We start from the raw sequence: 14,258 nt of genomic DNA on the forward strand, positions 1-14,258 counted from the left end.
CAGCTCCCTACAGCCCTTGCTCAGGACATCAGGGAAGTGTCAACTTTCTAGCTCTTTATTCCGTCACTTTAATTAACTTAAGGTTCAGATTCCAGCTATGGGGTAATAAAGATTGGGGTGCCTCACATGATGGGGGAGGGGATGCCAAACACAGAGGCTCTAAACCTTCAAGGCTTACCTCCTGGCCTCAGAGACGAGGCACTGGAGACTCACCTGGGTTTGGTGCCACCCCCTACCAGGAACAGTGTGACCAGAAGCAGACCCTTGAATTAAAGCTTCATTTTTTTTTTTTTTTTGTCTTTCCTTCCCTCCCCTTGCTCTTCCATTCGCCATTCAGATTAGAATCATTTACTAAATAGCTACTACATGTGCCCCCCGCCCAGGGCCTGGGGAAACACGTCAGACTAGTCTTGGAGAACACTGGCCAGCCTGAGGTCCTGGTGTGCAGGGCCTTGGGTCAGTGGAGGGGCAGGGGATGTGCTTTTTCTGGAAGCCGCCCCCACTAGGTGCCTGGGGAACACAAGGCCCACGGCTGTCTCTACAGCCTCTGCCAGTGGAGACTTCCCCGAGGCTGAAGCAGACTGATGTCACTCAGAGAGCCCCTCCCCCAGGTGTGCAGCTGGAAGTAGGTGCAGAGGAGGCGGCTGTGGGCAGGGAGGGCTTGAGTGGGCTACGGGGAGGGGAGAGGCCTGGCTAGCCCTGGCCAGGTTACAAATAAACTGCAGCCCAGCCGCTCCCCAGCCGTGCCGGAGGGAGAGAAAATAGCTTTCACACTGTATTTGCTGATTTTTTTTTCACTCTGCCGCTTCTAAATCGATCCCGAACAGATTGTCCGATTGTTTGGATTTCAGGAGAGAAGTCGCACGCCTTTGGCTGGTCTCTCTCCGGGTGACATTCTCCCCCTCCTCTTTTAGACCGACACCCAAGGCTGTCTGGACTCATCCTGAGACCTGGGACCTGCAGGTGACAGGTGAGGGACCGGCTCAAGAGGGAAGGTTCTGCCTCCGCAGGGTCCCCCTTGCCTTGGAATCTGTATCAACACTGTGTCCCTGGTGGACTATCTCTGTTTCCCTAGGAAGGACAGGATCCTCTAGGCCTCGGCCATGACGCCACACCCTCCAACTCCCTTGTCCAGGAGGGCACTGTAGGTGTGGAACTGAGCCACAGACACAATGACTGAGGCCCCAGTGCCCACGGCAGGTAGGGTAGCTACGTGCCCTCTTAGGGATTAACAAGACCATAATGCACAGAAGACTGGGTTACCTGTCCTGCTAGGATGGGTTTGATTAGTAATGTCTGCTCTGAGCACAGCAGCAGGGGTGGGGGCATTCGTGTCATTCTAAATCTCCAGAGTGAAACTAGAGCTCCGTGCTGCATAGTGAGGGTCAGGGGAGGAGTTCTATGCCCTCACCTCCACTCAACTTTCCACGGATGCTCAGGGATAGCCAGGTCACAGTGTCGAGAGTGTCTCCGACTCATTCCTCAATGCTTCACTGTTTCTCGGTTTGCCTCTCTAGTCTCACCAGCACCTGGGTTGCAACCTCTTCCAGACAGGCCTCCTTGATAACCTCACCTCTGCTAGGTAGAGTTGCTCCAGATCAGAAGAACTCATGACACATGGGACAACTGGCCCTCCCAGTCCTGCTTCCCTGTCCTGCCTCTAGCCATCGAAACCAGGTTTCAGTGTAACAGCCCTTCCTCATTTGTCATACACCCCAGAAAAGCCAGAACACCCCAGAGCAGGGTTCCATGCCTCTCATACAGGCCCGTCCTTCCCCAGGGCTGGTTACCCTGTCTTGCTGTCCCGGGCATTTAGATAACAGGAGGTGACGAATGGACCCTGTGCCTTCAGCAATCTGATGTGGACCCACTTTACAGAGAAGGAAACTGAGGTAGGGAGGTGAAAAAAGCACCAGCATCCTGAAGGCTGGGACCAGGGCATTCTCCTGCAGGTAGGAGAGGGAAACTGGCTGGGCTCTGAGTCCTGCTTTAGAAAGCTCCTCTGCTGGGACCTGCTGTTTGCAGAGTGGCAGACTAGGGCTGTGGTCAGGAAGGGGCTCTCCCAACCATCCGGGCCCCAGGGTAGCTGGCTAGGCTGCCCAGCCCCGGGCATGCCTTTCAGCATCTCTGCTTTCTGCCATCCCATCTCTGTTCTGTCCCCTGGGCTCTTGAGAAGAACTGTCATTGGGGGCTGTGTGGCCCGCAGGCTGTGCCATGATGCTCCTGAGCCTCCCCTGCCCCCATCGCTGCAGCCCTGAGCCCAGGCTCCCCCTCTGACTGTGTTCCCTTGCCGGTGGTACCTGCCCTTCGAACACACTGTTTCTGCTCCCAGGGCCCTGAGCAAAGACAGCACATGGGAGCCTCTTGCATGATGGGGAGAAAAGAGTCAGAGCCATTCCACGGCAACGGGGAGGAAGGAAGTTCAAGCCGAGTGTGGTTCTGCCCAGCGGCAGGACCAAACTCTGGGACCCCAAGGGGCCTGGCCCCCAAGCTGGACCACCAACCCAGTGAAGAAATCATGACAGGGAGAAACACAGGGGGTATTGCCTCTCTGCACTAGCTGTTTGAAGTTTCTCTGGGCTGCCCTGACATGAAGTTGTGGTGCTTCCCCTGCTATGATTCACTCACTCATTCATTCATTCATTCATTCATTCACCCATTCACTTGGCCATCTCTGTCTCCCTTCAGTCAGAGCAAACCTGTCCAACCTGCTGGGTCTAAGTAGACAGAGAAGGCTTCTCCACCCAGAACAGAGAAGGCTAGCCCTGCCCTGACTTCTGTGGTATTTATGTCACCGTATGACAGTGTGCACTGAGCATTAGAGCAGGCATCTAAATCCCACACGAGCCCCAAGACAAGGAAACTGAGGGTCAGAGGGAGTCGACGGTGGGATTGGACAGAGGAGCCATTGATGGAACTGGTGGGGTACTCAGAATGCTACGGTCCCTGCCTCCACCCTCTCTGCATGTGTGTGACAGTTGTCGCCGTCCTTAGAACCACTAGATCCAAAGTCAGATCCACTAGACTTTGAAGACACTGGAGCTCAGAAGAAAGCACAAGGTCCCTGACTGGCTGGCAGGGGTGGGGCTGGAATAGACTCCTGGTCCCTCACTGCCTCTTCACCCCCTGCTGGGCAGTTGCCACTGTGCTGGGACAGGGATAACCTGTCCATAATGCTTGAATATCCTTCCACGGCATTCCAGGTACCATTGTGGATACCCCTGCTGCAGGGGTCCAGGCACCATGGGGCTGCTTCTTCAGCGTCTCCTCAATGTAGGGCAACCATGGCCAAGGGGTAACAGGTTTATATCACCAAGTGGGGCTTCTGAAAGCTCTCTCTGGGCACTGAAGGCCACAACCAATACATTCTAAACAGTCACCCATTTCTCAGGAGAGGAAACTGAGGCTGCGGGGCCACATAACCCAAGGTCCCCCAGTGAGCAAGCATGCAGAGGAGACACTTGTCCGGAATGGAGCCCAGTACAGCCTCCGTGACTCCCAGGGCTCGTTGCCTTGGTGACAGGCCCCAGCACAGCAGCTGGGCTCAGTCCCAAAAGGGCTCCAATTCCAGGCAGTTACACCCAGGAATGTTACATCCCAGACCTGCTCCCAGGAGCCTGAAGCATCTAAACACCACAGTGGAACAAACAAGGTGATGATGCAGGGGGCTTCCTGCTATGCTGACAGGGCCAGTGGGGACGCCAGCCCGTCTGCCGATTCACAAAGGCTCCTTCTGCCTGTTTCCAGGTGTGCAGAGAGTGGGACTCAGGCGGCCTCAGGCCCACATCCTGAAGGCCCAGCCCTGCCATGGCCCAGGGGAGGAGGGCTTCAGAGCCCATGTCTAGAGCTCTTCAGTTTAGTATTGAGTTTCAACAGCGGCCTGTGTGCTGCCCCCAACCCTTCCAGAGGCCACTCAGTCCAGGGTCATACCGGATCTGACTAGAACTGGCCACCTTCTCTCCTGCTGTCAAGATTCAGCCCTCCTTAGAGAATCAGAGATCTGCTTCAGGCTGTCTGAAGGTGACAGGTGACAATGGGCACAAAGGTCTAGGAAACAGACACATGTCAGGCTAGATTGTGACAAAGGAATGTATTCAAGCCTGAAGATGTCACTTTGGGGCCAGGTCTCTATGGGACATACAGAATTCCTTCCAGAAATGTCCTTTGCCTCCCCTGCGGGGGATCACTCCTGCACACCCTTCAAGATGCCAGCTAAAGCTCCCTTTTCCATCATCCCTCCCCCCCCACCCCCCAGGTACCTCTGTTCTTCTGACTCCAGTCTATGCAGCAGCACAGCACGGCCGGGCAAGTGGGTCAAATTCTCTCTGCCGCTCTGAGCCTGGCTCACGGAGCGAGCGAGCGGCTTGCAAGGTGCTCTGGGAGCTGGGAGTGAATGGACGCTAACTATGCTTGCTCTCAGCTGGGTTCCAGCTGCAGGTTTCCCACAAGCCTCTGTGAAGCGGTCCCATCGCCGCTGAAGCACGCCTGGTAGTGTGGATGAGAGGCTGAGAGGGATGTGCCTTTCATTTGTGCTGATGTCTCAGAAAATGACATTTTATCCTGAGCCCCTCCTTCATCCAGGAGCTTCGGGACCTGGCACGGGAGTCAAGCTTTCCCAGGCCCACCTCTCAACGCAAGGCTCTCGGCCAGGGCAGCTATGTCCCTCCTCCAGCCTTCCCTCTCCCTGTTCCTAAGAGGCAGCCAGGCAGGAATAAGCAGATTAGGGAGCTGGCTTCTAAGAGACCACGATTGGTCTTGTTTTCCATGGAAGTGTGAACAACAAAAATAATTTTTTTTTCTCTCCCGGGCACACTGAACTTAATTCGCTGTTAAACAGGTGTCATTTGAATCGTGTGAGGACTAGCTCTCTGTTCTCCGGGGTGTGTGTACCCATGTCTGCCGAGCTCAGCTGTACTGAGAACTGGGGGGGGGGTGCTCAGTGCCCCTCCCCCACTCCCAGGAAGGCAAGAGCAGGGTGCTGGGCGCATGGTGACATGTACGCCCTATTCATGGAGGCTTCCTTGAAAACACAGATGGATGATTGTTCCCATGGACAGAAAAGGGATTCCAGAGATGACTCAAGAGTTGGCCTGGGGTGGGGGAGGGCGTAGAGAAAGTTCATACTTTATGAAGTATCCACGCCCCTCCCCCAGGTACTGAGTGACACCCACCATCTCCGGCTAGATAACCTTGGTCCTCAAGGATCTCCTGGGGACATTTCCTGTCCGCTCAGAGTTCCAGTGCCCACATCTACCTATCTCCATTATAGGCTACGGAGGGCAGGATTCGCAAGCTTCAAATCGTCAGTGTCTCCGACACTTTCCAACGCAAGGTGTCTCCAACCTGCCTGGGACAGGCTAAGTCAAGACACCCAGGGAAGGTCACTGAATATCCCCAATAGAAGGGAATGGTCTGAGGAGTGTGTCTATGGGGGTAACATCAGCAGGACAGGGGCAGCAGGGACAGCCAGGGCCCAGTTGGAGATGGTCTGTTCAGACAGCCAATGCTGAATGAGGACCTGGCCCTGATTTTAAGTGAAGCTTCTAAGGGGTAAGTCTGAGCGGGCCCACCCAAGGTTCCTGCCACCATCCCAAGGGGGTATCATCTAAAAGTGGCCCCAGTAAGGGCCCTGCGATGTGATGTGTTTGCTGGAAAGAGGGAAGGGCAGAAAAGGAGGAGGAAAGAGACAGAACTTCACCCACACAATGCACTGTGTGACCCAGCACAGGCGCCTCAGCTCACCAGCACAGTGACTCGCCCTGCCGCTGAGCTTCTAGTACCCACCATATAGGACAGCGGCTGAGAAATAAGGCCCCACTGTGTCTAGGGATTGTCATAGCAATGGAGGATGAATTAACACAGGTAGAGGACAGAAAGATAATATCTTTGAGCACAAGAAGAGTCATATTCTGAGACCATCCTGAGGAAAGCCAAGAGGATAATACTGGAAAGACGACGCCCCCACCCTGCCCCCTCCCCAGTAGTCACACAGCGTCTGCAGGGTCAGAGGGTCAAAGGCTGAGTTCCAGGCAATGTGACCTGGTCCTCAGTAGCAGGGTACATGCTGAGCTCTCATTAGCAGCCTCTCCTATGACAGGTCCTCCATTCGTAGAGAAGAACCAGCAAATGTACCCTTGGGGGCCCGTGTGAGAGTCCGTAAGACTCCAGGCACAAGGCTGGGCTTTGCTCTGGACAATGGTCCTGTGTGTCCCCCGCCGGCCAGCCTCATGGAATCCCAACGCTGCAGGCACAGCTTAGAGTCTGTGTCAGCGAAGTCCCTTCCTGCAGGCACTGGCAGCTGACACAGCCAGGCCTAGAGTCCACCTGCCTCCTTCCCCCAGAAGCCAGGCCCCAGGCAGCAGGCAGCAGGAGTGGGGCCGGCCAAGGGCTACATTTGAGCTAGAGGGATACATCCCTTCCTCTGGGCACCTCTCCTCCGTGCTCCTCCGTGCTCCCCTGTGCGAACGTTGGGAACTAGGAAGCTTCTTTCCTCACTGACCACCCTTATGCCCTAGCTCCATCCCTAGACTGTTGCTAGGGCCCTCCTAAGAGACCTCCCGATCCTGTAGTGTAGCCTCCCAACCCCAGGCTGCCCCCTTCTCACACTTTGCAACTCTGCTGTGGAGAGTTAGGTTATCTCCTTCTAACTGACCCACGCCTCTCGCAACCCTCCCCTCTCCCCTCTCCCCTCTCCCCTCTCCCCTCTCCCCTCTCCCCTCTCCCCTCTCCCCTCTCCCCTCTCCCCCTCTCCCCTCTCCCCTCTCCCGTGTGCCCACCTCTTGTGCCCCACAATTGAATGGCTTAGCAGGGCCTCTCCTCAGCTGCTTCCTCCAGAGCTACCAAGTGGCATTGCACGGGGCCACTAAAGAAGGGCAGGGCAGGAACAGTGGATGGACAGATGGATGACAGGTGACGGGGGAGTGGCCTTCAGCTGCTTTCCATTTTGGACAGGTCCCAACCGCTTTCTTTTCTCTCTCCACTCCATAAAAGGCTGAGCAAGCAGAAATGCTCACAACCCCAACCATGCCCCTCCTTCCTGCCCAGTTGCCCCCACAAGCTGCAAACTGGATGGCCCAGGACAGCAGGGTGGCGGCTCCCGGAAGCATCCCCTCTCACTCCCAGGCTACTGGTTTTGCACTCACCCTGACAGAAACCTGAGTCAGCAGGAACCCAGAGTGACTGTGAGGTTAACACTACCATCCCCCCCCCTCACCTCCACACCACCCCCACCCTGGCCGGCCAGCAGTGGTGGCCCCTGCCTGTAATCCCAGCCCCTTTGAGTCCGAAGCAGGAAGATCACAATGGATTTGAAGCTATCCTGAGCTACATCTTGAGTTTCAGGCATTCTGTGTTACAACGGGAAACCTTGTTTCAACAAAACAAAAAACTAAACTAAAACAAAATTTAAAAAGAAAACCTGATCCTATGCTTTTGGCTTAGCTTGAGCCTATAGGTTGGGGGGGGGGGGTTTACTGGGTAACAGAACTTTCTAGCCAGCTCTGTTCCAGATTCTTCCTCCATCAGGACAGGCCCAGCAGGAAAGAAAGATCTTCCCTAGGGAAGTCTCAGCATTGGGGAAAACCTAGGTTCTGGGCAGCCCTGACCAGCTTGAGTTGATAGCAGGGACCAAAGTCTCCGTTCAGAGTCTGGTTCCAAAGGAATCTCCCATCAGCCCCCTCAGCGGTCAGGGGTAGACAATCTCAAAGGTTCCCAGGCACCTTTGGGCAGTTGGAACCCAGCAGGAGAACAAAGGGGTGGAGGGGGGAAGTTCTGGGTTGACTGGCTCTGGGTGGAGCCCAACTTGCAGTCACAGAGTCACAGTGGCCAGGGCATCTTAGACAGCATCCTGAGAAACCGGTCCAGAGACCCACCTGGGGTCACAGAGCCCATAACAACTTAACCGGGCTTGTCATCTCGCTTTGCCCTGGGTTACAGCAGCCTCTGCTGAAGGGAACCACTCCCCTTCTATCTTAGAGGTGAGGAGACAGGTTCAGAGGAGTTGAGAGCCCTGCTCAAGGTCACACAGCATCAAGAGAGGTCCCTCTAGTTTCTCACGCAGAGCACTTTTTTTTTCCTATGCAAGGCTGTGGCTCCCTGGCAGGAGCACCCACTAAACCCAGGGCGCCAGAAAACAGAAAAGTCGTGTGTGTGTGTGTGTGTGGGGGGGGGGGGGCAAGGATGCTTACATGTAAATACTCTCGGGACAAATTATGTAACTCTGGTTCCTGGTCCCTCCATGGCCCCAGGGGTATGAATGGGGCAGTTAGCACCCACTTCAGCACCTATCCGGGGACCCTAGTCTAGGGGACCCCAGTCAAGAATCAGACTCTGCTTGGCCCATCAGGCAGTCAGCGCTGCTCCTTCCAAGGAGAACAGTTGGAGGCGCCAGGACGCACTGCCCCCTTTCTTTTTCCCCCCTCTGGCTGGATAAGAAATACTAATACTAATAATGATAATAATAATTAGAATAAATAGAACCAGAAGACGCTGGGGTCTCGTTGCTATGACAACAGCTGGCACTAATGAGCTTTTCGGAGGCCGCCGCTGGCCACCCAGCCTCAGGCGCGGGATCACTATGGATCCGGCCCTGGGAGGTGGCGGCGGCTGAGCCTCGGGGTTCCCGATGTCGCCGAACGGGAACCCAGGGCAGCCAAGCGTCTCCCAGCGCGGCTCCAGCGCCCTGCCCCACGCGCACTGGCTCCCCAGCCGTCCGCGCTCCGCAGCGACTTCCAGCCCGGTCCCGCTGCTGTCCCCCGCGGTCGCCCGGTCCTGGCGACCACCACCTCGCCCCGCTCGGGCTCCTCCGACGCCGTCCCGCCCGCGCTCCGCAGCACTGCGTGGACCCCGCAGCCCCGCGCCCAGCTCACCTCGTGCTCGCGCCGGTCTCTCCTCGCTATGCAGCCGGGAGCCGGCGCCCGCGGGAGCCGCCTGCAGGGGCGCGGGGCTGCCCACGCGCGCCGCCGCAACAGTTGTCCGCTAGGCTGCGGGCGCGTGGGGCTCCGGGGCTCCGGCCGCGCTCCGCCCGCTGCGCCCCACGCGCGTCCCGCGCCGCGTTCAGCTCGGCCGCCGCGCCCTCTGCTGCCCCGCGCCGGCTCGGCCTGCGCTTCTCTCTCTCTCTCTCTCTCTCTCTCTCTCTCTCTCTCTCTCTCTCTCTCTCTCTCTCTCTCTCTCTCTCTCTCTCTCTCTCTCTCTCTCTCTCTCTCTCTCTCTCTCTCTGTCTCCCTCCCCGCGCGTCCCAGTCGCTTCTCTTCTCCACCTGCTTTTGCTCCGCCTTTGTTTTTTCTCCATCTCTCTCTCCTGTTTTTCTCTTCACCCTCCGTTTTCTTTCTTCTCATCCTTCACTTTCTTCCTAGCTTTTTTACTTTTTCCTCCCTCACTCGGTCTCCCACCTCCCTCCCTCTCCAGTTTCTTCCTTCTTCCTTCCCTCCTTCCTCCTTCCCAACCTCCACCAGAGGGTTCTTCTCAATCCCCCCATCTCCTTTCCACCTGCTTCCCCCAGCTTGGGTACCTGTTCCCTTGACACCAGCAACTGCCTTCAGGGATGCAGCCTCTCCTTCCCGGTGGACAGATCCCTGCCCCATGCAGGCAGCGACACTCTGCCCCCACCCACCCTGTGCATCTCCCCAGCCTCTGGCTGGGAGATCTAATCTGCCAGCCACACCTGAGGCCCGCAGTCCAGGGCGGGGGGGGGGGGGTGTCTGCGTTTTTGTTGGGGGGAAGCCCTCCTCCCCAGCCTCCTGGTCCTGAGTCTAAACCCTCACCACATGTCTCACTCTCCCCAGCACACCCTTGTTCTGACTTCACCCCTATTTCATTACTGACCTGCAGGACAAGGAGGGTACCGGACTCCATCCTCAAGCTGTGGGCCTATATTTCCCCATTGCCTGGACTACCTCGGACTGGGAGCAAGTGGTAAGTCTGCATTCCTCCCAGGGGACAGCCAGGACGGAGTTTCTTCACTGTTCACTGAAGGAGAATACCCTTGGGCATCTGGGAAGGCAGACCCCTAAGATCCACCCCTCCAGGCCCCAACTGCTGCCACCCACATTTTAGGTTCACTGTTTGACTTTTGAGACCTCAAGGAAAACGGAGCTGAGCCCTTGATCCTCTGACCTTCTTGCCGCGGCACTGAGTGGTTTCCTTTGGACTCTGCAGACAGACTGACAGGCTCAGAGATATTGAGAAAACATTGAGAAAGCTGGCAAGGGACAGAATCAAAGCTCAAACCGAGGCCCAAGCAGCAGCTCCGTCTCCTCCACAGGTACCACACTGACATGGAGGGATTCTTCCAGAACAGGCCTTCTTCTTCCTTCACTGCAGGCTCTAGAACTCCATGGAATGCGGGAACCTGCCTGGCTCTTGCTGCGTTCAAGGGTAAGGGGCTCAGGGAGGTGCCAGCTGGGGAGAACCAGGGCTTTCTTTCACCCAAGCCTGTGCAGGCGAAGGGACCTTGATTCCAACCTGTCACAGCATCCAGACCCATGTTCCCTTCATGGATGTAGCCTGGACTGACCTACTGGACCCACCTGAGACAGAGGCTGTCCGTGCGAACTACTTCGGCCAATGGCCAAAGCACTGAAACTGCCAGGATAGGTTAGGCCAGGCTCTGGAGAGGGCCAGAGGGGAGACAGAGCCTGCTTGGTAACTGGGGGTGGGGGCGGGACAAGAAGTGTGTGTGTGTGTGTGTGTGTGTGTGTGTGTGTGTGATTACACAGCACTCAGGGCCATAGACACAAACCAAAGCACTTCTGTGTTCCTTCTTGCTGATACAAACCTTCCAAAGAGTAAGTTGAGGAAAACCTTACTTCAGCTGAGGTCGAAGATGGCAGGACGCTCCTCTGAGCCCTCTGTCTCACTCCATGTCAGTGTGGGAAGCAGACAAATAGAGGCAACTGCAGGTCTTGGTGAAAGCAGGGTTGGGTAAGGTTTGGACTCTCTGGCTCCCATTGAGACCCTGGCCCCAAGCTCTCTGCAGTGGAGGCTGTGACCAGAGGCACTCTAGTGTGGACATCAAGGGAGCAGGGCAGGCTGGGAGAAGTGGGGCGTAGCAGTTGTGTGTGATGCCTGTGTGGCATCTGATATGCGTGTGTTAGGCATGGGCATTGTGTGGTATATGTTGCGTGTGTTGTGCCTGTGTTGTATGTTTGTGTGTGATCTGTATTATGTGTTCTATGGTACAGTATGGAGTATTTGCGTATGTGATGTGATGGGGGTGTTAGGTGTCATGGGACGTGTGTATGGTGCATGTGGTGTGTGCAGGGAACCTTATGTAGCATGTTTTGTGTGTGTGTGTGTGTGTTATGGTTGCAGGTAGCATGCTGTGTGTACATGGGTGGTATGGTGTAGATCATGGTATCTGAGGGGATGTACAGCAGATATCCAGACACGAGGGGTAGATGGGACTCATGGGCATCTCACTTTGCCCGTCACTCCCATGTGACCTCCATGCATGGCCTGTCTGTGTGTGTTCCCACATGGTGCCTTCTGGGTGCAGGTATCCCCTCCCTCCCTCCAACACCGATGCTAAGCAATGGGTGGACGCACGTGAGGACATGGTGGCTAGTGACCACTGATCCCCTGCCTCTGGCCAGACCAATTCTGCAGGACACAGCCCAAGCCCCTGTCTCCTTCCTTGTCTACTGCCTCTGTAGCCAGCCTGTGCCAGCCACATGGAGGCCAGCATGGGCACATGAGATCCTTCACACTTCCCTATACGCGTACTTTGTCCACAGGTTCAGGGCCAGATTCTGCCCGCACCCTGTTACCCAGGTGTCCCTGCCCTGAACAAAATCCCTTAGCTTACTTGAGCCTCTGTTTCTTCGTTTGTAAAGTAGGATGACCACCAGACCGCAACCCATCAGCCCTGTTAGGCCAACAAGCAAGTGCTGGCTTAGTGGGTCCTTGGTCCTGACAAGGTCCTCTTGTCCTCTAGGCGGAAGGAGGCCTCACGGCTCCGCCCCATTTCCCTTTTTGTTGCCTCTGCATCCCAGTGCCCTGTGGTGGCTTTGACAACAACCACACACTAAGAAGCCTACTCCACTCCCCACAGTTCTGAAGTTTTGTTGCCCTGGACCAAGGTGTGTCGGAGGCCATATTTCCCTGAGGACCTGAAGGAGAGGGCCATTGCTACACCTTCAGTCCAGCCAACCCCGGTATCCTTCAGGGGTTGCTGTATTGCTGCAGCCTGTACCAGAGGCTAGCCCAACTATCCCTGTTAACTTCTCATCTCAGTATCTTAAACTTAACCCCACTCAAAGCTATTTCTTCTTTCATTTGCTCTTTCTTTTCCCTTCCTTCCTTCCTTCCTTTCTTTCTTTCTTTCTTTCTTTCTTTCTTTCTTTCTTTCTTTCTTCCTTTCTTATTATTTTAGATAGGATCTGAGCCAGGCTGGGCTCAGACTCTCAAGGGTGACCTTGAACTTCCTGATCCTCCTGCCTCCACTCCCCAAGAGCTAAGATTATAGGCATGCACCACCATGCGCGGTTTATGTGTTGCTGGGACAGAATCTAAATATGTATGCTAGGCACACACTCTTCCAACTGAGCCATGCCCCAGCCTCCATTTCCCTTCTTTTTATTACCTTCTGCGTGTTTGTGCATATGTACATATGTATATGTGCACACATACCCACATGCCGTGATGCACGTATGGAGGTCAGAGGACAGCTTTCAGGAGTCAGTTCCCCTAACACTCTATGGGTCCCAGGGATTAAATTCCAGTCAGTCTGACTTGGCAGGAAGGCCTTTGTCCATTGAGCCATCTTGTCAGCCCTCAAGGGACCCACCACAGGCTCAGGAATGGGGCTGAAATGCCAAGGGGAGAGGAGAGCAGTCCTTGGCTTTCTTCTCCCTTGCCCATGCAGAGACAGGCTGCCCTAGCAGGGAGGACCAGGTGAGGCAGGCGGCTCAGGGGTCGCGGATGGAGCCATCAATACATCTGTGCAGAGTCCCCTCCCCCACCCGGCGGCGAGCTGGAAGGTGGTCTTGGTTTCTTCACAGCTGACCGAGCAGCTGCTCTCACCCCATTTCGGCACCTGCAGTGGGGAGCCCTGCTCTGCACCCCACCTTCATCCTCCGGCCTTATTTACTACGTCTCAGCCTTCGGGAGGCCTGCTCCCCCGCAAAAGCAACTGCTCACCGGGCAGGAGGGCGGGCGAGCAAGCGAGCGAGCGGCAGGCGGGCCGGCCTGGCGATGACTCATGCTCTCTCGGTGGAGTGCAGCCTTTTCAAAGGGCTGGCTGGGGAGGAAGCTAAATTTAAAGCCAGGCTTCCCGAGAAGATCACCTGCCACGTCAAAATCGCTGCCATTTAATTAGAAGTTGGGGGCATAAGGCTTTCCACCCAGCTCTCTCTGGAATCCTCCTGGGGAAGGCTGAGGGGGAGGCACAGCCCCAGGGGGCAAGAGCCAGCTGGTTCCCCAGCTGTGACATGTCCCTTCATCCCCTCCCCCCACGCCAGACCTCCTTCAGGGAGTGGCCCCCACCTTCCAGAGACCATCAGTCTCTTCCTTCCTCCTCTTCTGGGGTTCTAACCCTGGCCCCAATTCCCCGGTGTGCATGCGTGCAGTGCATGTAGAAGATGACTCAAGAGGTCTAGAGGTCCCTGTTCCCTCCCCCCCAAAAGGATAAGGCCGCATCAGGCCTCAGCTCTGTCTTCAGACACATGCTGGACCAGGGGACTTTCCACGGGACTTTCTGATCTTTTCATGGAGGGGGTGGGGGCTACGTTGTCTTGTTTATCCACAAAGGTGAGAGGCCTTTGCTGGAACAAGCACTTGAAGGAGCCCTGGAAGGCTTCCTGGTGGGAGGCAGAGACCCTGAGGTGGAAGCTCCCCAGATACAGCCTCTTGGCCTCTGAGGCCTTCCCCACTTTGGACAGCTGCATGCTTGTTTTCTGAGTCTCTTCCGGAGCCACAGATCCCAGCACAGCCCTGGCTTCCCTGTGCTGTAGAAATAGGGTTGCCAAAGCCAGGCTGTCCAGAGGCTTGGGAAGCCAGTTCTGACATCTGCTCTCCGACTCCAGTTCTGCGATTCCGCGAGGAAAGCATGCCTTCCCTTACTACGCTTATCCACTTAACCGGGAGGTACATGCAACCAACAGAGCAGGACAGGCAGATGCCACAGCCATCTTGGGGACTTGGGAGCTCAGACTTAGAGAACTGACCCAGGGACCCAGAAAACTTCCCAAACCACATGCCCTAAAGAATGGCCAAAGACCTGGTTGTCTGCATTAGGACTCCATGGAGATCAGGACTCCCAA

General features: G+C 55.9%; 1 protein-coding gene across 1 annotated transcript in view; it reads right to left on the bottom strand.

Annotated features, from left to right (window-relative positions):
• Shisal1 (shisa like 1) overlaps positions 1-8,974 on the bottom strand; it is a 64,865-nt gene extending 55,891 nt beyond the window's left edge. The window contains exon 1 of the mRNA XM_052160752.1: positions 8,868-8,974. The gene's annotated coding sequence lies outside the window, so the exon portion shown is untranslated. The remainder of the gene's footprint in view (positions 1-8,867) is intronic.
• Positions 8,975-14,258: the final 5,284 nt, after the last annotated feature.

This window comes from Apodemus sylvaticus, chromosome 17, assembly GCF_947179515.1.
Source record: "Apodemus sylvaticus chromosome 17, mApoSyl1.1, whole genome shotgun sequence".
Classification (NCBI taxonomy): Eukaryota; Metazoa; Chordata; class Mammalia; order Rodentia; family Muridae; genus Apodemus; species Apodemus sylvaticus.